General features: G+C 40.5%; 1 long non-coding RNA gene across 1 annotated transcript in view; it reads right to left on the bottom strand.

Annotated features, from left to right (window-relative positions):
- Positions 1–19,662: 19,662 nt before the first annotated feature.
- The window catches only part of LOC138828414 (uncharacterized), a 28,136-nt gene continuing 19,980 nt past the window's right edge, over positions 19,663–27,818 (bottom strand). Inside the window, exon 3 of the long non-coding RNA XR_011372244.1 lies at positions 19,663–20,262. This is a non-coding gene — a long non-coding RNA (uncharacterized lncRNA). The remainder of the gene's footprint in view (positions 20,263–27,818) is intronic.

Below are 27,818 nucleotides of genomic sequence, written 5' to 3' on the forward strand. Positions count from 1 at the left end.
AAAAGCTCAGGGACAGCAGCACCCAGGCTCTGAGTTCAAGTCCCAGTACCAGCACCACAAAGAGTGAGGAGGAGAGAGATCATCTAGCTTCAAAATGATAACTATTTCTAATCCTTACATACACAGTCCTTTTCTCTGACTTGGGGATCATTCTACAAAAGTCTTCTTCATCCTGTTTTTTTTCATCTAGATCCATTCCTCCAGGCCCAACTGTCTCTGATTCCCCTCTCCACACGTCTGAATTCTCTCTCAGCTCCTAAAGCACATGCCCTCCTTGCTGGCAGCCTGCCGCAGCCTTGGCCAGGGACGGGAGGTCAGCCCTGCAGGCTGCGGCTGGTGCATGCCCTGGAGATGTGGCAGGATGGGCTGGCTCCACTTGGGATGGCAGCTGTTTCAGCCTTCGCGGTCAAACTGCCAACAACCCCCTTGCTTGAGGCCGGGGACAAAGGCAACGTGGTTCCACAGCCAGCAGCCGATCTCCGGATCTCCTTCCGGCCTACCCTGTTGCTGCCACGGCGATTACAGAGCAGCAGTTGTGCAGTAATTAGGACCCTCCTGGGCCAGCTGGATGCCAGCTGCTCCCGCGCCAGGAACATCTCTCTGGCACCCGGTCGTCTCCAGCACTCTTCCTGGCCCCCAGACTTGGTCCTGGCCTCCTGACTACTGCACTGCGTTCAGGTGAGACTCCCTAGGCGATTTCTCCAGCTTCTCCGTTTCTCCAGCTTCTCTGAGGTCATGTCTTTCCCTGGTTCCCTGGCTATATGTCCTGTGCTTGTGAGCAGGTGAGAAGGTGGAGGATCACTTGCCCATCCTCTTGTGGAAGGTGAGTTGGTCTCCCAAGATTTTGCTTTCATTGTGTGTCTATGGTTTGCACTTGGGGATGAACTATAAAGCCTTACCACACAAGCATTCTTAACACTTTAGAATTACCTTCCCTCCTCCTTTCGCTTTTATTTTTTAGATCAAGTCTTGTGGTTTTCCTGACTATGATTCTCCTATCTTAGGCCCTGTATAGCTGGGATTACAGGTATTTGCCACCATACCAAGCTTAGGTTGTTATTATTAATAAGTTCTTTTATTCGTCATCATTGTTGTTGTTTTGCTTTATTTGCTGCTGACACCAGAATTTGAACTCAGGATTTTATACTCTTTCAGCTTGCTTGCTCAGCTGGTGCTCTACCATGTGAGCCACAGCTCCAACCCAGAGTTTTGCTGGTTATATTTTAAATAAAGACTTTCTATCCATAATGCCATCAAACCACAACCCTTCAGGTCTCAGTTAACTGAGCAGGCTAGTGTGAGCCACCGATGCCTATCTTACAGCTTGTTTTTTTTGAGGTAGGGTCTCAAGAGATGTTCACCTATGCTGACCTCAAGCCAAAATCCTCCTGTCTCTACCTCCTAAGGAGTGTCTGCCAACACATCATACTTTCATTCTCTAATTGCTTAACTTTATTGCCCCCTAGAGTGATGCAGCTTCCTCTGGTCCAATGATATTTCTCTTTCTGCTCACATGACCCTGGAACCACTCCATTCAGGATACACACATGATGGCTTCCTGGTGGCCCATGGCCGTGGGACAGCTATCCACAGGTGGAGACTCTCTGTGGATGCCCAGAGTCCCCTCTCCTTCTGCTTTCATTTTCTTCTAGGCTCTTGAAGGGACAATAGTCAGGAAATGCCAGCATTGCTTCTACACCTGCTTCCTAGTGCAAACAGGGCAGGAAAGGAGCAGTCCCCATCTACTCTCTCATGCCAGGAACCAAGAGAGAAATGTACTGACCACATCTGACATTCATGCAGAAAACTGGGAGAAAGCCATGGCCCAACACACCAGCCATTCCACTGACCTAGGCCCAGGCCCTAACCTCTCCCACTTCCAGCCTGTCTTCTGTCAGTCACACTGGGAGATTGTCTACACTTCAGCTGAGAACCATTCCCCACTCATGGCTCAAAATGAAGACATTGTAAGAAAGTGGTTCCACACCCCAGGATGCTTTCCCACTCCGTGGGGCCAGTCCCCTGCCCCTCCCTCCAGGAAGAAGGCAGATTGGATGCCCAGACCTCCTGGGCAAGTTAAGGGTGGAGTCAGGCTTTTCAAAGTGCACACACACACACACACACACACACACACACACACACACACACACACACACACACACAAACACAACACTCCCATTTCTCCTTTAGATAGCCTAAGTGCCCAAGGCATCACTTTAATCCTGGGCTGACAGAGAGAAGGAGTCATTGAGAGCTAGGAGACTGGAAAGAAAGGATTTGATTGTTCTAATCACTTTCTACCCGCAGGCTCTGAAGTTCCCTCCCTAAGAGAGGAAATGAACTCCCTTTCCAGTGTCCAGAGGAGCAGCTCCTGGGGTTCAGAACAGAAGAGTGACAGAACACAGGTTCAGCAGACCAGGCATCATCCTGGCTCTGAGTCTGGGTAGAATGGTATAAGGCAAACTGGGAGAATTGGAGGTGAAATCTGGGGAGTTATCAGGTCCAGAAAAGAGAGCCAAGGGTGTGACCCATTAGCCAGAGTGAATGGAACCAGGTGGGTGAAGAAATGGCTCAGATGGTGCCAGAGCAGAGCAAGAAGGAACCTATGGCAACCTAGGGCAATGGAGTGCACATATTTGCAAAAGCCAAGAGAGGTAAGTGACCATGGGAGTTGCAGAAAGCATTGTTTTTTACAGAAGGGTCTCTGTAGTTTCTCATGAATGTTAGAATCCTTCCCTTCAGGTAGGACAACAGAGTATTTTGAAATAGTTAAGAGTAGGGGTCTGCATGTAGCTCAGTGATGAATATTCACCTAACATGCCAGAGGCCTGGGTTCCATCTCCAGCACTCAAGAAAAGAGAACCGGAAAAGGAGGAGAGGACAGGAGAGAATGAGGGGAGGGAAAGGGAGAATGAGGAGAGGAGAGCAGATGCGGGAGAGGAGGGAAGGGGGAAGAGGAGGGATGAGAAGAGGAAAGGCGAAGAGAGAGGAGAAAGGAGGAAAAGAGGAAAGGAAACAAGTTGGAGAGGAATCGACACAGGCTAAGCATGAGCCTTGTCCCCCAGCTATTCTGGGCTTAAAATAGTGTTGAACTAGAACTACGTGGACAGGAAGATTTTTCCCAAGACAACTGCAACACTGACTATCCAATAAACCAAGGCCTTCTCAAATAACATGTTACTGCTGGCATCGCCACCAACACATGTCTCTCATTGAGACGCTTTTTCCCAACATTGGTACTGAGGTAGAGACAATGGGTCACTTTATTTACATTTGAACACATGAGTCTTCAACCATCCTAGCCCTATCCATTCTTATCAGATATCCCAGCCTTATAAAATAGACAGAAATTGACCTTTTGAGATGAGCCTTAAAAAATAAAACCCTACATTGGCATGAGCTTGGTAAGGAGACCCAGCAGCCTTCATCTGCCTTTGTCCCCCATCCTTCCCCCACCCCCCACCTGCTTCTTCTCCTTCGTTAATTTAATAGATGGTTGTTTACCTAGAAGCAAACTTGCCAAAAACCTCCAACATCTTACAAAGCATTGTGACTATGATTCCATCTTTCCAACTATGCAATGTGAACAATCCCTTTCACCTCCTACAGAGCTTTCTTAGAATTAACTGAATTTGTAGTTTCACCAAACAGAGACCACAACTCCACTGTTAGTGTGAAGTTGACTATGGAAGGTTTTGATCTTTTCACATGCATCAAAAGTTGATGGGGAAGCCATCAAGTGTAACAGCTTCAATTCTGTCCTTACACTTTCTCCCACAGCTCTTCCTCTGACTACATCCGAAACAAGATATCCACCAATTATCCAATTATCTGCATCTTTGTTACTAATGGCTCTAAATTAGTAACAACAAAGTCTTCTCATTCCAAGGTTTATTTGGAGGCCTTTTTGTTTCCTATTAGAATTCTTTTCCTTATGAATAGCTTGCTTTTTATGTCCTAGTTCATTTTTTTTTCAATTTGGGGATGTTTTCCAGACTCTGAGTAGTTCTATAGTTCGTTTTCAGAACATGATGAACAGAACAGCTTCTAAATACTAGGAACAGTCTGCATTGGTGTCTTCTGCAAGAAGATCAGAATGATAGAAGACTAGTTAAGAACACAAGAAGAGAAAAGAAGCAAGCTATAGGAAAACAGCAAAATGGAAGAAGCATGACAAATTTCTCCATAGGGATGTTAAACATCACTGTGCTCAACTCTCCAACCAAAAACAGAGCAGCAGATTGGATCACAAAACAAGATTCAGCCATTTGTTGTCTCCAAAAAAAAAAAAAAAACCTCATCTCACAGTCAAAGATAAACACAAATTCTAAGTTAAGGGATGGAAAAAGATCTTCTGTGCCAGTGCATCCTGCAAGAAGGCAAGAGTAGCCACACTGTTACCTGATAAAATAAACTTTTTGTTAAAATGATCCTGAAGAGACAAGAAAGGTCATTACATTTTAATAAAGAGACTGATCTATGAAGAGGAAATCGCAATGCTTAGGTAAACCAAACAATGGAGCACCTACATACATTAAACAAACATTCTTAGACTTACAGAACATGATAGATTCCACCACAATAATACTGGGAGACTTTAGCAGTCCACTCTCCCCAAAGGACAGGTCAACCAAACAAAAGATCAGCAAGAAATTCTCTGAATTAAATGACACCATAACCCAAATGGACTTAATAGACATCTACAGAGTATTTCACTCAACAACCATATAATTCACATTCTTCTCAGCAGCCCATGGAATATTCTCCAAAATTGATTATATCCTAGGACACTCAACAAGCTTGAGCAAATATAAAAGGATGGAGAAAACTCCTTGTCTCCAGTCTGATCACAATGGAATTAAATGAGTCCTCAACAACAAATGATACTACAGAAAAAACTGAAACACATGGAGACTGAACAACAAATTGGTTCACTAAAGATATAGAGTACTAGAAATAAAAATGAAAATGAAATCATATCCCACTGGAACCTCTGGGATACAGCCAAAGCAGTGTTGAAAGGAATGTTCATAGCTCTAAGCGCACCCATAAAACAGAAATAGCTAAAGTCAATAACCTCATGATGTAACTATGTTTTATCTACTAGAGAAATGGGAACAAACCAAACCCCAAACTAGCAGATGGAAAAAGATAGTAAAGATTAGGGCAGAAATCAACAGCCTAGAGACTAAAAATACTACACACAAAATCAATGAAACAAAAAGCTGGTTCTTTGAGAGAGAGAGAAAAATCAATAAAATTGACAGACCACTAGCTAAATTGATAAAGAAAAGGAGAGAAGAGACTCAAATCAACAAAAATTAGAGATGCCAAAGGAAACATGACAACAAACATCCAAGAAATCCAAAGGATTATGGAGGACTACTTTCAAAACCTATACTCAGACTTAGAAAGCTAATGGACCCTTTTAATGACTTAAGGCTCCTATCTTCTATTGTGATTTTAATGCAGTATTTTCCTTTTTTTTCTTTCCTGCATTCTTTTTCATTGTTACTAATTTAGAGCCATTAGTAACAAAGATGCAGACCTTGGATAAATGCGTGGTGGATATCTTGTTTTGGATGTAGTCAGAGGAAGAGCTGTGAGAGAAAGTTTAAGGACAGAATTGAAGCTGTTATGCCTGATGGCTTCCCCATCAACTTTTGATGCATGTAAAAAGATCAAAACCTCAATAGTCATCTTCACACCAATAGTGAAGTTGTTGTTGCTGTTTGGTGAAACTACAAATTCCACTTCTGGGCATTTACCCAAATGATCACAAACCAGCCTGCCCTAAAGCTACTAACACAACTATGTTCATTACAGCATCAATCCAGATGCCCCTCAGTAGATAAATAGATTAAGAAAATGTGGCATATGTATACAATAGAATTCTATGCTTCTATCAGAAAGAAAGACACTGCCCCATTTGTTAAGAAATGGAAAGACTTGGAAAAAATCATATTAAGTGAAGTAAGCCGGGCCCAAAGAAACAGGCTGAATGGTTTCACTCATTTATAATAACTAGAATATGTCTAGGATATTCTCAGGAGAGGACCACAATAGTTCAATAGCTATGTATATATGGCCATATAAAAGTATGCTTATTGAAATGAACTCCAAGAAATGGAAATAAGATGTTTTTATTGTACTGTTTGCAGTTCACTTTTTTCTTTCTTTTTTTTCCTTTGGTTTATTCCCTGATGTCATTGTTTTTTTATTTCTGTACCCTTTGTCTTACACATAAGTTTATCTGATTTGGGGAAGGGAAAGGGACAACTCTGAGTTTCCATCTCACCCCTGTTAGAGTGGCCAACATCATGAATTTAAACAACAAATGCTGGTGGGGATGTGGGAAAAAAGGGAACTCTATTGCACTGTTGATGGGAATGTAAACTAGTATAACCACTTTGGACAGCAGTCTGGAGGTTCAAAAAAAAAAAAAAAAAACCTAAGATCTTCCCCACAACCAGGCCATACCAATCCTGAGCATCTACCCAGAGCATCACAAGCCAGGATACCATAATGACACTTGCACAATCCATGTTCATTGCCCCACTAACCACTTAGCCAAGTTATGGAAACAGCCCAGGTACCCTACAATAGATGAGTGTATTTTTTTGAATAGAATTTTACACAGCCGTTAGAAAGAATAACATGATGTCAGTTTCAGGGAAATGGTTAAACCTAGGAAAAATCATGTTAAGTGAGGTAAGCTAAGCTCAGACAAAAAAAAAAAAGTGCATGTTTTCTCTCAAATGTGGAAAATAAATCTAAAATACACTAGGACATGATCAATTATATAGGTCTCTAGGCATTCATGCACAGTGGACCAAAAGAGGATATTCTTACACATTACTTATGTGCATATGATTATATAAAATAATATTTATCAAAATGACCAAAAATGGAAAAAGGGTTTTTTCTTTGTTGTTTATGTTTTGTTTTCTTTTTGTGTTGATTGTTCATTTATCTGTCTTGAGGGGGGAAAGGAAGCACAGAAATGGAGGGGAAAAGGTTGAACAAATGCAGCAGTAGTATTCACTAGACACTATGTTGAAAATGAAAAATACAACTTATGGGCCAGGACAGGAGAGAAAAACTGGCAAAGAAAGGGGTGACATTCTCCAAAAAGAAATGTACTGACTTATGAAATGGTAATCCCTCTGTATATCACCTTTATAATATCAATTTTTAAGTTGATTTTAAAAATCCAGACATACAGCAAAGTCTGGGCAGAGTAAAAGAATGAGCGCTTATTCTCTCGTTGAATTGTTCAACCTAATGGCCACTCCACTTAGTGAAGTTTCCAAAACTGAGAAAGTAATACCGCATTATAGCCCCACTAAACTTGAAGGATGACGCTGGTACACATGGATGGAACACGTCAGCTACGTTTCCACTCTGAGGCCAGGTTCTAAGTCCACTGCCTCCTGCCTGATTCCGCGTAGTTGCCCTCCCTCTAGTGGTCAAAGTTGAGATGGCAGCTCTATGGTTCAGCCACCAGAATCTAGATAGGGGGGAGAAAGTGTGGGGAGGTGGGAGAGGAGGGGGGAATGCGCTTACCCAACCCCCAAAGTTTTGCCTTTCTGTTTCCGAACCTCAGCGCTAAGTTATAGAACAAGTTGTCTTACAAAAAATCCTTCTTAATGAGAACATCTTGCTTGTTTACTATGACCGTGACACTTACAAAAGACCATATGTCTTTGAGATCTGCTTGGCAACACTCCTTCAATGTTTACCAAATCTATTTTGTCTCCCATGCTAATAATAGTCTAGTGGGTCCCCAGGCAGAGAGATGGGGACTGAGGACTCCTTGTTTCTTTTCTCACTCAGTATTCCTCCTTCAGAATGTAAAAGGCTTCTCAGTTCCTGAGAGCAAACAACAGAAAAAGAGCCCAAAGTTTCCCCAAATGTTGTTATTTTGGGAAACATTTATTTCAAGGGCTTACTTGTAATCTTTTGACCAATCAATATGGAATGAAGTCTGTACACTCTGTTCCACTCAGACCTTCCTTAAGATATCCCTTTTAAAAGAAACTCAGCTAAGTGCTGAATCTGGTATCCATAATATAATTCTGTACCATAGTCTGTTAGATTTTTAAGTGAGAAAACAGGTTAATTGATGCCCAGAATGGATAGAAACTGGTCCAAGGTGACACCAGTGGATTTTTCCCTAAGTACAACATACGCTGACAATACTGCAGGATTAAAATCTAACAGAGAGTGTACATGGAGATACCAAAAGACCTATCACCAACCTAACCAAGCAAATAGTAAGCAGTCATTTTACTTCATTTTTTGGCATGGCAATAAGACACCATACTCAGTTTATCTTTTGTCTCCTTAAGGCTTAGCAACTGTTCCTCATTTGGGCTCAATGGTTTGTGGTAATTTATGAAGAGTTGCAAATTAATTTACTAGGTACGGTATTGTGCCTCAGCCAAGAACTGTTTAATTTATGTGGATTACATCATTTACAGAGAGATGGATGAACCTAGGGGGGAAAAATCATGTTAAGAGAAATAATTCAGGCTCGAAGAGACAAAGGACACATGCTTCCTCTCATCTGTGGAAGTTACGTCTAATTTATAGCTCTAAATGTAAACCCGTACAGGTCATATGTGAATGTACTGACTAACAAGTGTGGTAGACACTGGAGATAATCCCACTGATGTAACTTTGAACAAGTAACCTACAGTCTGACAAAATGAATACCAGAAAGCTAGAACTCGGGTTGCCAAGTGGGGGTAAGGTCAAGGGGAGGGATTAGACAAATGAAGATAGGAAGAGTGGGAGACTGCAGTTATCATATTGAGCATATGCATATGAATATGGAACTAGGAAAATTGAAGGATGGGGTGGGGAGAAATGGGGAGAATGATGGAAGAATAGACCCTGATCAAGGTGCACTGTACTCATAAACTGATACATAGAATCGAAACCCCTCTGTACAACTACTTAAAAATAAGTAATCATAAAAACAATACTAATTTTTTAAAAAAGTATTATTCTCTTATCAGTGCCAACAGGCATTTGCAAAGAGATAAATCCAAAATTACCAAAAAAAAAAAAAATCCCTGAAAGTCTGTCAGACCTGTTTTTTAATGTTTTTACATTATAGGTCTTTTTTAAAACATTTTTAAATTATTATTCTCTTTAAGGAGTTGTACAAGGAAGTTCCCATTCTACAAAAGAGTATATGAATACAAGGTGTGTCAGACATGTTTTGTTTGCAGACAACATATCCAGTATCTTAAATGTGCCCAATACAACATCTTTATTTTGCTATCACAGGACCAAAAGAGTCTTCAAGAATTGCCATGTTAGTAACTACTTGATCATCTTTAAGTAGTACCATCCTTCATTACAGCATATTTTGTAGATTGGGAATAACTATTATCAAATTATTATTATCCTTGTTTGGGATTAGTGACAATAGAGCCACAATTTATAAAGAATTTAGAAGTTGCTTATAGTAGTGAGACACAACCATTAAAAATAATTAGCATATGTGGACAGCTTAAGATGCATCATCCTCACAATAAAAAATAAATAAAAATTTTAAAAAATGAAAATAAAAATAAAAAAGATGTATCATCCTATAGTCTATATGTCTTATCCCTGTTAACAAACCAAACAATCAATTCATGATTCACCTGACACCAATGCATACCTTCATTTTTTTTATCAAGTTATTTCCAAGGTGCTGGTTTTTAAGCTGCTGCTGGATTTTTACTGTTTTTGTTTTGTTTGCCTTTGCTTTTTATGCCAGTACTTAGGCTTGAACTCAAGGCCTCTCACTCTAGCTTGAATTTCTTATTCATGGCTGGTGCTCTACCACTTGAACCACATTCCCAGGACAGCATTTTACTGGTTACTTCAGAGTTAGAGTCTCACAGGCTTTTCTGCCCAGATTGACTTTGAAATGAAATCTGATCTCAGACTCTTGACTAGCTAGGATTACAGGTATAAATCATTACCACCAAGCTTTATTTCCAGCTTTTAAAATATTATTTCACTAATGATGACAACATTCCTGTGAGAATCTTCAATGCCTCATTCATTTTTGTATTGTACTGTATTTTTGAGACTAGACTGTGTGTCTGCTCTTTAGCATCTATCATGGTTGCTGCTTTGATTTCCTTGAGGGCAAGGGGGTGGGTCTCTGAATTTTCTCATTATAAGTAACTTTTTAGTGTTCAGTGGGTGGCTTTTCTGAATAGAATTTGTTCCTTTATATCTAAATTTACTACTGAAGTTTTATTGACCAATAGGAATGGTTCATGCCATAAAGAGCCCTTATTTCCCAAAGAGGGAAGCAGAATTTCATCGAAAGTTTTAGCAACAGCAATTAAATTTAACTCGGAGGATGTTGTAGAACTGTTTCCTTCAGCTATAAAAGTCGTTTGGAATTAGTGAGTACTAAGGGGAAAGAAGTTGGAGAAAGTTCTCTCTCATGTGACTACGTAACTCTTCAGAGACCAGAAAGAAAGTCAGAGAGCCTGGCCTGTGCCAGGAAATTTAACACAAGTGAGAGGTGAGGTTGGGGAGGGGGAGAGAAAGGAGAAATGGTTCCTAAGGGGGAGACCTACAACTCCAGGAAATCTGAATTGAAGCCAAACTAAGAGGGGTGATAAATCTCCCAGGTTTAGAGATCATCAAGACATCCATTCCCAGAAGGGGAACATACATTGTATAAAATAATTGGCCACACATACTCTGAAGTTGTTTCTTAACCAGTTTTGCCAAAACTTCAACTTATCTTCCCACTCCTCCCCACTCCACCCCCAAAAGTATAGGCACATATCTACAACCACCCTTGAGCTTCTTACTTGTGATTGAATGGTTCCTAGAGCCTCCCTTGGGCCCAGGAGGAACTTAGTGTGTATGACACAATTGGCGGTATCTATAGAAGTTCAAAATTCAGATGAAAATTGAAAAAGGAATGTAGAGCATTCCATTCTGATGGATAGTTATACTTTCAATCAATAACTCTTTTTGAGAAATTTTTCCAAGAGAATTCTTGGCTAGAAACCATCACCAAAGAAGCAAAGTCTTCCTTTCCAAAGTAGATCCACTAAGAGATCAACAGTGCAGGTATGTGATAGTAGTGGCATAGGCGTGTTATAGAAGAGAGATTAGAGGGCTGGGAAGGTGGCTCAGTGGTAGAGCGCTTGCCTTGCATGCATGAGGCCCTGGGTTCGATTCCTCAGCACCACATAAACAAAAAGAAAAAAAAACAAGAGAGATTAGAGTGCAAATAATAGAGTATGTCTCCAGCTACAAAAATCCAGAGGACCCCAATTCTACCTACTGGGGAGGTAGAAAGAAAGAGGTTCACAGTTCAAGGTCATCTGCTGCTCATTAAAGATCAAATGGAGTTTGTTTTATTCTGGCACATTCTAGAAGGTTCTCTTTGGAATTTAGAAGGCATATTGCATCCATTTGAGGATCCTGCCTACCTTTGTCGCCTTTATAAGGTCCTTCCAACTCAGAAAGTTCTCAAAATTGCTCTGCACACACAATACCTGGCTGAGAACTGCTTCTGTGTTTGTTTGGAGGCATCAAAATCTACTTACAAAACTCACAGAAATGGAGGAACTCAAAGCCATGCAAGAAGATGCCAGTTGGTCTCATCTTTTGCTTAAAGCCATACCTAATTAGGAAAATCATGGGTAGAAAGTAAGAAGAGGGCACTTAGACACTAAAAAATAAAAAGGTAGTCATAGTAGCACTTTAAATACAAAGATATTATCATTTAACAGAATTACCCTCAAAGCACTCAGGTTTATAACCTCCTCCAGCTTCAAATAATTAATTCTTGAAAGCATCAGTTAAAGTATTCAGCTGATGTCTTTATATTCAAGTAACCATGATATTTCTAAGGATAACACTGAGCCAGGTAGACAGTAAAAATGCTTCATTTTCGTGTCTACACAGCATGATATAAAATAAAAGTTCTAACAGTGAGAACTTCTGTTTACTAATCAATACAGAGGACCACATCTAAGTTTCAAGGAAGGCTGATTGTCTGCACAGATACAGCAAATTGCTGATCCGCTGTCTTCTTTACAATGTCAGAGGTAAGATTCATTCTATCCAGGTTTGTTAATAAATATATCTCAATATGGTATTGATTCCGTCCTTATGACAGAGTCTAGTTCTCCCAAGCTCTGCTGAAAAGAAAACTGATCAATCTCAGGGTTTTAATATAAAATATTCAGTTCAAAGAAACACAATCAAGAAAAGATTTGGTATGCTTTTAAAGTGTGAAACAATACTGACATGTTGAACACCTACAAGTACTTAATAATTTCGTTAATTAAAAAAATAAATCCAGGGGCTGGGAAGTTGGCTCAGTGGTAGAGCGCTTGCCTTGCATGCCTGAGGCCCTGGGTTCGATTCCTCAGCACCACATAAGCAAAAAGAAAAAAGCCGGAAGTGGCGCTGTGGCTCAAGTGGTAGAGCACTGGCCTTGAGCTGAAGAGCTGAGGGACAGTGCTCAGGCCCAGAGTTCAGGCCCCACAACCGGACCAAAAAAAAAAAAAAATCCATGGTGAGTGGTGCTTAATGTCTTTAGTAATGGTTTATAAATTTTGTGGGCAGTATTGGTTTAAACTTAGGGCCTCAGGCTTGCTAGATCAGCACTCTTATTTTTCATTGATCATGGAGCTTGAACTCAGGGCCTGGGCATTGTCCCTGAACTCTTTTGCTCAAGGCTAGTGCTCTACCACTTTGAATTACACCACCACTTCCAGTTTTCTGGTTATTAACTGGAGATAAGAATCTCATGGAGTTTCCTGCCTGGGCTGGCTTTGAACCTCCATCCTGAGATTGCAGCCTCCTGAGTATCTAGGATTATAGGCAGTTACTCTCAGTGCCTGGGTCGGTAAGCACTCTTACTGCTTGAACCACACCCCACCTATAAACATTTATCCAATGCCTACCATACATAGCAGTGGCACAATATATTGACATCCAGTTGTGTCCTGGACTCGGTGCTGTGCTGGGTTATGGGAAGTAGGTTATATAGTCTTTACATTTCAGGCACACTGTTCAAAAAGAAATGTGCTCATTACCTGACTCCTGTAACTCCCCTTTGTATCACCCTTACAATAAAATTTGTATTTTAAAAAAATGTATGGCAAACTGAGTGAGGACTAGCATACAAGCCACAATCTAAATAAATATCAGAGCAGAAGCATAACCCAACAGTGCAGCCGGAACTCTGCAGCAGGATGCCAAGACTTAAGAAGTTGAAGGCAGCTTTGTGCCCAGCATGAGCTCAGTAGATAGACAAAAGAGACCTCTCCTCCCTCTACTTGTGAACAATGAGGTGAGCATTTCTCACTTCAGTGGGAGCACCAGAGCTAAGCAGAACCTAGAGAAAGAACAAATGAAAAACCAGGGAGTCAGAATTGGAAAGAGAAAGATGAGACTACCATCTGCTCGTTGTGTATCTGAACCCATGGATAGTGAGCTACAAATGAGGACAAAATGGGTAAATGAGTAGGTAGATTATGCCTTATCTTTATCTATCTCCAAGCCTTTATCTTGAAAGCTGGGGTGAGCATTTGCTATGGCTGGAGTGTGTCCCTCCCAGAATGTTCCTATGTTAGAAGATGAATCCCCAAATGTATGTGTTACTGGTCTTTGGAGATGGGGTCTTTGGGAAGTCATGATGACCACATTAGATGAGGTAATGAGGATGGAGCACTTGCCTTGACATCAGCACCCTTTGAAGAAGAAAGAACGAAGCTAGCATACTTGCTCTGACCATTTGTGCAATACCTTCTGCTGTGCTTAGATGCAGCAAGAAGTTTACCCCCACCCCCACCCCACAAAAAAAAATGTTGGCACAATGCTCTCAGACTTCCCAGCCTCCAGAACTATTAGCCAAATAAGCCTCTATTCTTTATAAATTACTCAGTCTGTAAGTATTCAGTCATAGCAACATAAAATGGACTGACAGAGCATTTGTGGTGATTGCAACAAAATTCAGAAAAGAGCAAATTGCAAAACAATACAAAAATGCAAATTGCAAAACATCAGATAGACTGAAATTCTCAGTATAAATTTTCCAATCATAGCCAAGCAAAACCAAATAAGAGAATTGTGAAACAAACAAACGAAAACTACATGGACAACGTTAATAGTGGGAAGGAACTTGAAATCAAAATTTAAGAGGGAACAGTAGGATATATAGGCAGATCTAAACACTGATACACACTCCTTTCCAACTGCTCAGAGAAAACTGTAAGGAAAGGAATCAATGCTTATTAACTTATGGCTAGGATATCAATTCTCTGACCAAAGAGGTAGAAAAGCAGGGACAGTTGGGAATCTTAAGAGCTCATACATATCCACCATAAAAATTTGGAAAGCCAAGTTCAAGTCAAGAACAAAAGGAAGAATAAAAATTCACTGTCACTTTTGACCCACCTATACATTTTTGTCTATTATTTTTAAGTAGTTGTACAAAGGAGTTGCCATTTAACAAAGTGGTTTATGAATACAGTGCATCGTGATCAGTGTCATTTGTTTTATCATTTTCACCAACTATACATTTTCGAAGTGTTTTTGAAAAAAAAAATCACAAGGAAGTCAGGCACCCAAGGCTCACACCTATAATTTTAGCAACTCGTGAGACAGATATGAGACCCTCAGTTTGCCAGCCTGAAAAGATAAATCTGCAAATAACCAGTTAAAAAAAAAACAAGTGGAGGTTTGGCTGAAGTGATAGAGCTCCAGATCGGCAAATCCCCTGCTCATTCCCAAATAAATTTATCATCTTTGAAGGTAAAAAATAAAGACAAATACCAAATGAATTCAAATTGACAAAATCCAGCAAAGAAAGAAGAAAAGATTAAAAAATACAATCTCCCAATTCAAATGTAGTCACTTAGGCGAAGTAAGTTGGTTGAGAAGTCATGCACTCTTGAAAAACTATACAGATGACAGAGTATTGGGAGGTACTCATTTCTGATGCTTGGGGGGAAATGCAGGAATTTGAAAGGACATAGATCAGAATAGATGCACAGCCTTACAACTTATAACTCCCACTTTACATAGAAAGGATTTTTTTTTCCTGTGCATTATTTCCTCCTTTTTCTCTTCCTCTCTCCCATCTCCTCTCTTTCTCTCTCTAAGACATACACACACATAGTGATCCCCAGTTTTCACATTTTTTGAGTAAATTTATATGTCTTGCCTATTTGTATCTCTGTGCCAAATGTTTTCAGATATGACCTAATGTTCTAATTCATTATAATTAGAATAGGCTAGAAGAACATCTAATCCAGGGAGCAAGAGAAGGAGAAAAAGAGGAGCTGAGCAGTATTACCCCAGTACCTACGGTATCCACCCACTGATGTCCTTAGCCCTCTTCAGCTAACATCACAGAGGGCCAGTCCCCTCAGTTTGGCCTTGGTTGAGATCCTGAGCCATTCTTGACCTGAGAGGAAGCCTATCTAATAGGATATCCCACCAACAAAGAACCCATTAGAGCCGGTGAGCCTGCTAAGGGGTATGTGCCCAAACAAGCATCTGATCCAAGATTTGGTCCAGGATTAGAAAACACTGATGTTTTGTCTTTCAGAAGCCTTATATTTTGCTTTGAACCTAACCAAGAATGACAATGCAGAACTTTCCTGGGCACAAACTAGCCTTGCTAACATAATGGCTCAAAGCCTTCCCATCCTTGGCACTCACTGCCCTCTTCACCTCACTTCAAGGATCGTCAACAACCCTTCTTCACTCCTGCTGCGTCCATGGCACGCGTCCATGGTACATAACTGTCTCCCCTTGCAAGCCCGGCTAGGTATCCACCTCTTCTCTGTGGCCTCTGGCATGAGACCCACCAAGCTCAGGTGCAGTATCTACTCCATACTCAGGTTGCCCTGTTATACAGGTCCATGGACAGTCACCAGGTGATTATATTTTGACTGCTCTGAGCCCACCTGGCTCTTGGCACATGCAGTTTTTGAGCAATAATTGGCTTGTGCTGGTTTCCCTGCTTAGGATTTGCTTCCTGACTCATCAATCATGCCCATGAGTTTCACGAGGAGAAAATGTGCCCCTTGTTTATCTAGCCCTGGCAATACCAAACATGGCCTTGGAGACTTGGAGATCCCCAGTCAAAAAGACTTTATCCTAAGAACCTACACACTTTGTTCTCTCATTTAAGTACTCTCCTCCTCATTATGAAGCCTCAAATCCCTCATCCACCCCTCAATACTGCTCAGTGAAAAGTGAAAGGAAAAGGAAAATAAAATACACATTGGCTCAAATTCACAGCAAGTCTCAGCTGAGATCCATCCGCTGGGAGCAGAAAGCCAGAAAAAGAAGGTGAGAGGGTAGAAATCCCTTGGGACTGGTACCTGGCACAGAAGCCCAGTTCTGCATTTGACCAAGATGGCATCAAGAAAAGGCAGACCAGAGATGTAAGCTCCAGATGGCCTGGGCTCTTGTGTCAACTCTGAAATGTGTGCAACTGCACCTTTGTGAGCCTTTGTCTTCCCACCTGTGAAGTGAAGCCTTTGACAGCATAACCTGTAAGGTCAAAACATCATTGAAAGCCTGAAATTCTACTCATTTTTTTTAAGGGAGGATCCTTAAAATTTGCATAGAGCCTTTGAGGCCATTCTGAAGGAAGCAGGTACTATTTAGGATAGGAAGACAGCAATTTGTTTTATTTCTATTTATAAATCTTCTATTGTTTTGTTTTATTTAGTTAATTTTTTGTGGCAATTCTAGGGCTTGAACTCAGGACCTGGGGCACTGTCCCTTAGCTTTCTTTCACTCAAGGCTGTCACTCTACCACTTGAGCCACAACTCCATTTCCTGCATTTTGCTAGTTAATTGAAGAGAAGAATATCTTAAACTTTTCCTTCATGAACTACTCTTCTTAGATCTCAGCCTCCTAGCAGTTAGGATTGCAAAGCATGTGACACCAACGCTTGACTTTAGTGAATTTTTTTTTGTCAGTCACAGAGTTTGAACTTGGGGTCTGGGTGCTGTCCTTGAGCTCTTTTGCTCAAGACTAGCACTCTACTACTTTGAGCCACATTTCCACTTACAGGTTTTTGGTGGAGTGAGGGTTTGAATGGTTAATTGGAGTTAAGAGTCTCATGGGGATGTTCCTGCCAGGGCTGGCTTTGAACCTTGATCCTCAGATCTCAGGTTCCTGAGTACAGGCATGAGCCACCAGAGCCCAGCTTTCAGTTAGTGTTAAATGCATTATAAGACGCCCTGCTGGGAGAAAACATGGGAAGAGGTGACACTGTTCAAAAAGAAATATACTCATTCCCTGACTTCTGTAACCGTAACTCCTCTGTACATAAAAAAAAAACTTCTTAAGAAAAAAATAAGATGCCCGGTTGCTTTTAGGAACTTCCTACACTGCTCACGAAGGATCTTCAAATATCTGGAAGGTCTTCTCATGGATATCTCCTTCCTCACATAGCATTGTCCTGGGAAACCCCATCAGACAGAGCTTAAATCCCAGAGACACAAGTCCAGGAGAAATACTTTATTCAATTGCAGAATGATCCAAGCGTAAAGTCAATTGATCAATGAACTGAAAGAATTACTGGATCCTGGAGTGATCAAAATATTCAAGTATAATCTGTGTACACAGATCGTCCTGCTGTGGTTGTGCTGGATTTTAGAGGTAGAGATGAAGGTTTGGATTCTATTTGCCAATGACCGGGGCCTTTGGTTTCATGAATATTGTGTTTTCCCAAACATATTTCTTTCTCCCACAGGGATCCCTGAAACTGAGATGGTTTGACTCAGTATTATTTGGTGATCACTCCTGCATTGACTTTCTTAGATAAAGGTGCCTTCCTGCTGCTTCTAACTCCTGCCTGCCTCCACCAACAGCCTGTCCAACAGAGTTTTTTTAGGGCTCAGATCAAAGCCTCCTGTGTGCAAAGTGGCCATTGTTCATTAGGGACATATGACCTGCACCTGCTCCACGGAGGTGTACAGCTTTCACTGTGTTCCTCTCTGTTTCAGCAGGCTGTGGCAAGATCACAGGGACAGTCACTTTGGTGACGAAGAAAGCCATGCTCTGCCAGTCACAAGCAGGACCAGCTGTGCTGGTTCTGTGTGAACCAGGTGCCTCCTGCTTCCCCAGGAGCCCGCTGCCAAGCCTTGGCACCAGGCAGACCAGCAGCTGCTCCTCCAGCTTCAGTCTTGTCAATGTTTCTCCCCAGCCTGAGAACCAAGTCCACAGTCCCCACCCCCACCTCCCCAGGGAAGCTGGTTACAAAGGGGAGGAAAGAGAATTTTGAAAGAGGGAGATGCAAGGGCTATGATTACAGAGAGTTGACCAAGGCCATGAAAAGGCAGGAAATGCAGTCAGTGTGAGAACTGAGACTAATTTAAACCTGTCTAAGCTTCCCACACTGGGAATGGCATCATGTGCTCATCCCAGGAGAAACTCAGCCTAGAAAGGATCACAGCAATATTGATCACAGATGGATTCATCATGTCTCCATGCTGCTATCACTGAAGCCTCAGTGGAATTGTCAGTGCATGCCATCATAAATCCAAATTGAACCAGCATGATGGAAACAAACAACTTAACTTAGATGATCAATCCGTGCCAGGTGCCATGCAAGAACTTCAGGTCTGTGATTCTCTTGAATGAATTTGGACAACAGCTTCTGGGGGTAAGGTGAACGTGAGCTCCTACAGGCTTTTCCTAGTTGAAGTCTCTCACTCCCTAGGATGACTCAAGACTACAACTGAGTTGTGTGGGGTTTGGCATGTGTGTCCTTTTCCTTTCCAGAAAACCACTAACCCACTCACCCACTTACCTGTGCCCTATAAACTACCATCTCCTTATTAGGCCAAATGCTGCAGCTTAACATGGTGGACCAGGAACAAACAACCCATTTTCCAAGTTACTTTCCCTTTGCACACAGACCTTGAGGATGTGGCCAAGGGCTAGGAGGGCTGGGTCCTAAGCACTCTCAAGTCAGGAGGAGGTCTGGAGGAGGAGGGAGCATAAATGACTGTTGAACAGTGACTCATCCTCACACTGACTTCATTCACTTCCTCCATCCATTTGGTCAGTTGTGTTAACCATGTGAAGTCAAAGATATTTTTGTTGTTGTCATTGTGTTTGTTCTATAGACAGGAGAAGGGGATGGGGACAGATAAAAGAGTGGCTATGGGTGTGTGGAGTCATGATCACCGTGTAACTTCAGCTCCACTCACCAGCCAACAGCTAATACATCAGTTACCAGTCCTCTCAGGGCAAGATAAGCCTTGGCACATTCACCAGTATTTTAGGGAAATGTTGCTCACAGTACTACACAAATGAGGAGTAGATGCCTACAGGTAAAGAATATGACCTATAGCGGAAAATTGAGGGGAAACTGGGCCCTCAAATCATCCACCAACTCTTCAAAATTTACATATGTGAAAATGGAGCCAAATAAATTGAAAGGGAGTGGAGAGGTGGGAGCAATGGGGGAAGACAATGAAAGGAGTGGCACTGATCCAGGTGCATTATACTCATAAATTGCTATGCTGAATTGAGACCCCCCCTTTGCAGATCTACTTAAAGATAACAATATAAAAACAAGTATTCAATGTAATTTTTTAATCCACCAGTTAGATGGTAAAAACAATGCTGATTGGCTACAAATGTATGTAATACTTTGGGGTCACAGAGACAAGCAACTCAGAATCACTAGAAACAAAACAGCACAAAGAAAGCCAGCACACACTTTCTCCTGTCAACTGGATCTTTGGTGGCACCTGTATCCACTTCCTGGTCTCTGAGCTGTACTCTCTCTCATTTCCCACAAAGACATATCTAAGCCTTTAGCATTCTTTTCGGGTCTTCCATCCAAGCCTTGAACCTCTTAGGAAATTGTGTTATGCAGGCTAGATTCAGACTTTAAATAAAGTTTTAGTGAAACATGGCAGTAGGTTAACATGTCTAAAGGTGCTGTCATAAGATTTCAACTGTTGTGACAGCACCCACAAAGCTTAAACTACTGGCTAATTGGCCTTTGGGGAAATGAATTAGCTGACTTCCTGCACCAATTCATGTGCCTCTAATGGTTTTGACTCAGTACATATTAAATAGTCTATACTGTTCCTCTTCCCAGCCGGTCTTGCATTGAAATCTTGAGCCAATAAAAAGAGAATGCTCCCTCATGGGTTTCTTCTTTATAATAATTTTAACAAAGTGCTATTCAAAGTGATCCTCTTTCTTCTGGCACAAACTCAAAGTTGGATCTAGGGATGGAGGAGACAAATGGAAAGAGATAAGTTAGAATCAAGAAATCACATCATCCTCTCTCAGAGTAAGTTCACTGCCACCTCTCAAGGCTGTGGAAATATCCTGTGATTACTCCATCACAGATTTCCTCTAAGTACTTTGTATTTGGTTTAGAGTAAGATAATGCAGAAAAAAATAGTGTATTATCTTAACTGAAATTTCAGCTGCTTAGTACAATCTTCTTTCTCATGCATGCAAAATCTGATGCAATTCAGTAGGAATTTCCTCCTCCGGGGATCCTGGGCCCAACCTTGTGACATTGAAAACTCAAGATATTAAATTCTGGATTGTGGCAGCCTGGGAAGAGAGCCCAGGAAAAATAGGACACTGGACTTTATATGGCTCAATCATAATTTACATTCACATCATTTGCCTTCCTATTTTACTGCTAGAAATTGTTACATAGACCAATTCCTGAGAAGCATACATTTCCAGTGTGTAAAGAAAGAGGAAAAATGAATTGTGAGTAATCACAAGAAGTCTCCACTGCTCCAATCTTTCTTGTCACTACTACTTTTGTACCTAAAAGAAAGACAAGTATGCACTTGTACAGAATAAAGGTTTGCTGAACTGTGGCAACTTGGCTACTGATCATAAAGTCCCATCAGGAAGTAGGGGGAGAGGGGTGAAGTTTGCTTTAAAATCCTGACTCAGCAAAGATGTCTGTATTAAAAAGAAAACCAGGGGAGAATATTGCTGAAGAATGCAAATGAATTAAAAATAGTCAATAGCTTTTCATGCCAAAAAGGGAATAAATAAGAAGATGAATGAACACAGGCCATTAGCTTTGACAATTAGGTCATTAATGGCTTTTCTTTTGTGTGTGCCAAATCTCATTATGGAGAGTTTTAAGAGGATATCTAAACCTCTTTGGAGTTTCATTGTATGAATGTTGTTCAAAACAGATGGCTGTTTGTGATTCAGGGATGTTTTGTTATTGAGATTAATTTTTGACTCTAATAAAATTTCTTACCACAAAATAGTAATAATAAGACTAGTTGTTATTATATACCACATATATATTATGGGCCATTATATATATTATATATATACATATATATACATATATACATATAATGGGACCAGCACTTTGCTAAGTACTTTATTCACATTTTTGGTAATATATGACAACCAATCATGTATGGGTATTATATTAATATATTAAATTTTCACCATCAATGCATATCAGTGCAGAATGGGGCTGAGTTCTGCTTGATTCCAAAGTTCATGGCTTTTCAGCTATATCACAGTTGTGCTTCCCAAAGTATGCAGTGGACAAATCTGTGGATATTATATCTTGGGGACTTCTTAAATAATAAAAGAGCCTGGTGCCAGTGGCTCACACCTGTAATCCTAGCTTCTCAAGAGGCTGAGATTTGAGGATTACAGTTCAAAGCCAGCCAGGGCAGGAAAGTCCATGAGACTCTTATCTCCAATAAACTACTCAGAAAAAGCCAGAAATAGTGCTGTGGTTCAAGTGGTAGAGCGCTAGCCTTGAGCACAAAGAGGCTCAGGGACAGCACCAGGCCCAGTCTTCAAGCCCCAAGACCAGCAAAAAAGAAATATATACATATATATATATATGTATGTATGTATATATATATATACACACTTATATGTATACATATATCTGTATGTATGTACATACATATGTTTCTGAAAAATTATGGCATGAATCTATATATTTAATAGGGTTTACTAAGTACTAGAGAAAGTTGATCTGGAAAAGTCAGCAAAAAGACATATCCTAAAATTTATTAGACTTTAGTGCTCTACCACTTGAGCCACAGCTCCACTTCAAGTTTTTCATTTTTTTTTTGGTAGTTTATTGATAAGAATCTCACAGACTTTCCTGACCAGGTTAGCTTAGAACCAAAATCCCCAGATCTCATATTCCATAGTACTTAGGATTAGGATTACAGGCATGAGCCACCAGAGCCCAGCTTACAAATATATTTATAAGTATTTGTATATATTTTAAGTACTTTCTGTTCTTAAGCTTTTCTTCTCACAAGGTTTCATGTGTACATGTTTGATCTCTCTTGCTTATATTTTATTCCTATTATGGTTATCTCTTGCTCTTTTTACCTCTAGATTTCTTGTTCACTTCATTCTTTTATCTCATGTCTAGCTCCTTTATCCCTTGTATATTTTCAAGTGGATCTTCTTTTCCTTGTGTGCCATCTAACTTGGGCTTCACTTCTGAAATAACTCCCACAATCTCTGCCAAATCCATTTTAGCTCCTTCTTCCATGTGCTGCTCACTTTCTATTGTCTTAGTGCTGAGTCCAGGTATTTCTGTTTTGTATATTTGCATTATTACCACACTGTGGGGTTTTTTTTAATATAATTCATACTATGCTAGCTTAGAATTTTTAACATTCTTTCATTTAATTCATCTACAGGAAAATCTTGCTATTCTTTCCCACAGTCTCATAGATCTCTCTCTTGATCTCTCCGTATAGATGCTGTGCCAACTCTTTATATGACTCATATTTGAATGAGTTTGATTTTCTGAGACCAGTTACTAGAGAGCAGAAGGGAAGAACTGAGGTCTCTGGGTTGCACGTTTTACAACTTCTGGGTTTCCTCCTCTATTACGGCAGACTCTGTTCCTTTATCACGTTACCTCTGTTCAGCATCATTCCCTTTGGCTTTTTAGAATGCCTTTATTTACATGATCTGATCTCCTGCTGTCTTACCAGCCATTGTCACCAGTACAAGGTAGTTCTTCATTTGGGATTGTTGGCATTTTGGGGGTGGGGTTTGCTCAGATTTTCTTTAGTCTGCCACCTATGTGCCCCAGAGTTTTCCCATCACCCCACAATGCTAAAGCTTATTATAGCTCATCAAGAATGAGCCATATGGCAGTTTGCTCAGGATATGGGGTGTGGCGTATTCCTAAAATATGAGACTTTCAGTGCTAAAACTAGGGCTCTTCTCACAGACTGGGATGAACTGGCCAGCCTGAATTTGACATGTTCACTACAGTTGCCATGCTAAAGGGGGCCTTCTCCACTAGAAGTGAACATCACGGTGTTTTCTGAGATTCACCACAGCCAATGTCTTCTTCAACATCTTCTTGTTGTCCACTGCCACTGACCCTGAAGCTTCCTGATGACTTCCATTGCTTTCAGGAGCACTGGACAGCTGGTATATATTTCTGTAGTTGAAGAACTTCCTAGGTTACCTAATTCCACTGAAAATGGAATCTGTGGTGTGTTTGGGTTTTTTTTTCCTTTTGATTGCTCTTTGATTTCCAAGAGGACTGGTAGAAAACTTAAGAGTAAATCACCGCCATGCTTCTTCAAATCTCAGTATTTGTCTTCTGTTGTCTTCCATGCTAAGAAGCCTTACTTCCATTACAATTGAATTTTTTTCTGGTTTTTTGCTTTGTTGTTTTGTTTCCTTGTCCCTGTCCTATGCTTGAAATCAAGGCCCTGGGCACTGTCCCTGAGCTTTTTTGCTCAAGGCTAGCACTCTACCACTTGAAGTACACATCCACTTCTGGCCTTTTGCTGGTTATTTAGAGATAAATTTCCTGCCTGGGCTGGTTTCAAATCATGATTCTCAGATCTCAGTCTCCTAAGTAACTGGAATACTCAGGTATGAGCCACCAGCACCTGGCTAACTGAATTTTGTGACCAAGTCAACTGTGAGGGCGGGTACTCAGGACAGACAGATCACGCAAGGAACAGCTTATGCAGAATGACAAACAAGATGAATTTCAGGCTGCACATGCTACACAATACAAAAACACACTAAAGCACGTATCAATGATATGTAAAAGGGACACTGGAGGGGAACTAGTTGGTAAGAGAAGGAAAATAGGGAGTGACAAGAGGTGAACATTAAGTGGTACCATGTAGATGTGTATGAAAATAGCACCCCCAAAAAAGAAACAAACACCAAAATCTTAAAAAGAAAGTTAAGAAAGAACAATCCAGATGGGATGAATTATATGTGTGCTGTAAATGCCACAATGAAAACCCCTTGTGTAATTAAAAATGTTTAAATATGTACAACCTTAAGAACAAGCACTATCTATAAAAATAATAATAATACAGAAAATAAAGACAACATGAATAGCCAGGCACCAGTAGCTCACACCTGTAATCCTTGCTACTCAGGAGGCTGAGATCTGAGGATCGCAGTTCAAAGCCAGCCCAGACAGGAAAGTCTGTGAGACTATCTCCAATTAACCACTAGAAAACTGGAGTGGTACTGTGGCTCAAGTGGTAGAGCACTCTCCTTGAGCTAAAGAGCTGAGGGACAGGGCCCAGGCCCAGCATTCAAGCCCCACGACCAACAAAAAGAAAAAAAGAAAACACTGACAACTAAAAAACAGCCTAGAGAATAGAGAGGAGGAATAAAGAAAAAGGTTTTGAATAAACCTTCTTTGAATAGGAGATTTCTGTTTCTTGATTTGTGGGTAAATTCATAGGGATAAGTAGAAAAAAATAGACAGAATGATTGTTCCTAACACAAATTGTTATAGTGGATACTGTGTATGCATTGTTTTGTTGAATCTCAACAGTTCTTCAAGGTAAGTAAAAGGAGATCAAAAGCCAGAAAAGTTAAAAGGTCAATAATCATTCATCTAACTAATGTCTGAACTAGGCTGTACACCAAGTACCTGAGACCAGCACCCCTACTCACCCTGTTTCTTTTCAATCAAAGCATGCAGTGACTGCGGGTTCCATGAATAAAGAGAAACCCTGAGGGAGATAGTATCTTAAAACAGGGAGACTGGGGTGTGCAACTGCTGAGCTCCTACCAGATGTGGCAAAAGCTCAAGTATAAATGGTCCAACTGCAGAGAGAACATGGAGGAAGCAAGGAAGTCGGCACCCATTAAGACTTTTAATTCGATTGCTTCAACAAGCTGTAGAGACATTTAAGACTTGAACAACTCAGTGCATCTGGGTTTATCTCTAGACAGGAGCCCATTTTTGATGAAGTGGGAATTAAATTTGCAAATGTTAAGAAACTAGAGCAGCTTATCATATTTCTTCCTGATGTTATGAAAAATAATTTTGTGCTAAAGAATGAGATTAAATCCCTCAAAAATCAAATTTAGGTTATAAAAAAAGACAGAGAGAGTGGCAGGTAAACTGGTCCGCCAGAGGGAGTAGAAATATCAGGCCTCATTCATGGAAAATGATTTGAACATGGAAAATCTGAGGGTTCATGTCATGGAAGAGATATTAAAAGGAATTTCACTCCTGGAGCCCAGGGCTCATGCCTGTAATGCTAGCTGCTCTGAGATCTGAGGATTATGGGTTGATGCTAGCCTGAGCAGGAAAGTTTGTGAGACCTTCAACAATTAATCACCAAAAATCCTGACATGGAGTTCTGGTTCAACTGGCAGAGAACTAACCTTGGGCAAAAAATTTCAAGTATACGTGTGTGCGCTCATACACACACACACACACACACAAGTTTAGAGAACTTAAAAAGTTCTCAAAAAGTATACTTCCCACCTACATCCCTTCTCAAATTACATATGCCTCTGAAGTCTCAGAGATCAGAATCCATCGAGGGAATTGTCTTCATCTCCAAGCAACCTTCTTGGAGACTCCACTGGGCACAAATTCCAGCATAGTTGATCTTGCCTTCTGCAAAGTGTCTCTATAAATGAAATGAAATTGGAAGATGCAAGCCTCTGGCTTATAGGAGGAAATCACACCAATTGAGAAGCTACATTTGACCTTCAGTTGTTTTCTGTGATTTTTATGCAGATAGTATTGACTCAAACTAACAAATACGTTAGTTAAGCCAAGTACCAGTGGCTCATGCCTGTAATCCTAGCTGCTGATGGTTTCTTAGAAATCTTCAGATATTCTCTCAAATTAAAATAAAATAAACACAACATGATCCACCTTTTATCCTATTTCCTAAGGTCCATTGTTGGTTTGTTTTGGAGACAGGGTCTCAATATGCAAAAAAGGCAGATCCTCCTGCCATTTGCTGTTATTACAGGCATGTGCCAATATGCCCAACTTTTAATCAAGCTGATATAGTAGAGTGGAATGATGATTTGATGACATATAGAGACTGGAAATGGATGAAGGCTTGGAAAGGGGGAGGCCAGGTTTTTTTAAAAGTTAATAGCAAATGTTCTTACCCAATCTATACTATTTCCATATCCTTAAACATTTAGTTTGCTTCTAACTTTTGCTGTTATAAATATTATTCCAAATATTCTTGATGATTTTCTTAAAAAATTTTAATAAAATGCTTTAAAGAAATGGAGCAAGGCCATACTAAAGCTACCAGCACAACTATGTTTATTGCAGCATTATTCATGATAGCTAAGATATGGAACTAACCCAGATGCCCCTCAGTAGATGAATGGGTCAAGAAAATGTGATATATCTGAATATTGGAATTCTATACTTCCATCAGAAAGAATAACATCATCCCATTTGTTAGGAAATGGAAAGACTTGAAAAAAATCATAGTAAGTAAAATAAGCCAGACCCAAAGAAATATAGGTCCCATGGTTTCCCTCATTTGCAATCATTAGTATACATCTACGATAATTTTATCAGATAGGCAGAAAAGCTCAAAAGCTATGTACATATGATCATATAAGATGATGTTAGGTGAAATGAACCCCAAGATATGGACACAAGAGGTCTTTCTTTGTTGTTGGTGGTGGTTTTGTTTCCTTTATATGTTCTTCTCCCTATGGTATAATTCCCTGTTGTCACTGTACTTGATTTTGGTACCTTGCATCTTGTATATACATTTTGGAAACAAGGACACAGGATGACCCATTGTAACAATGATACCCACAAGACAGTATATTGGAAACGAATTTTACAACTTCAGAGGGCGGGGAGGGAGGAGTGAAGGAGGCAGGGGAGGGAAGGGATAGTGGGAGAACAACAAGGGAAGGGGTAACAATGGTCAACAGGAAATGTACTCATCACCTTACTCATGTAACTGCAACCCCTCTGTACAGCATCTTTACAATAAAATAAAATTTAAAAAAACTTAGTTTTATAATTCTTTTGTCAATAAGTAATACAGTTGAAATGGAGTGCAGTGTTTTAACAAAGTTTTGTTATATTATTGATGAGTTTAAGCACTTTTCAATTACTGCCAATTCTCTGAGAAACGGTTATGTTCTTGGTCAATGCTTAGCATGTTAAATGTTTTCCTCATTGATTCTTTATTTTGTTTTTTTGTCAGTCATGGGGCTTGATCTCTGGGCCTGGGTGCTGTCCCTCAGCTCTTCAGCTCAAGGCAAGCACTCTACCACTTGAGACACAGCACCACTTCCAGTTTTCTGGTGGTTTATTGGAGATAAGAGTCTCATGGACTTTCCTGCCCAGGCTGGCTTTGAACCTCGATCCTCAGATCTCAGCCTCCTGAGTAGCTAGGATTATAGGTGTGAGCCACCAGAACCCAGCTTCTCATTGATTCTTAAAGCTTGTTTATATCTTAAGGCTTTCAAGCATTGTGAGTTGTCTCAAAACATATTACATATTTTCCCCAACAGCTCA

This window comes from Dipodomys merriami, unplaced genomic scaffold (genome assembly GCF_024711535.1).
Source record: "Dipodomys merriami isolate MVZ:Mamm:240054 unplaced genomic scaffold, mDipMer1.0.p SCAF_16, whole genome shotgun sequence".
Lineage (NCBI taxonomy): Eukaryota > Metazoa > Chordata > Mammalia > Rodentia > Heteromyidae > Dipodomys > Dipodomys merriami.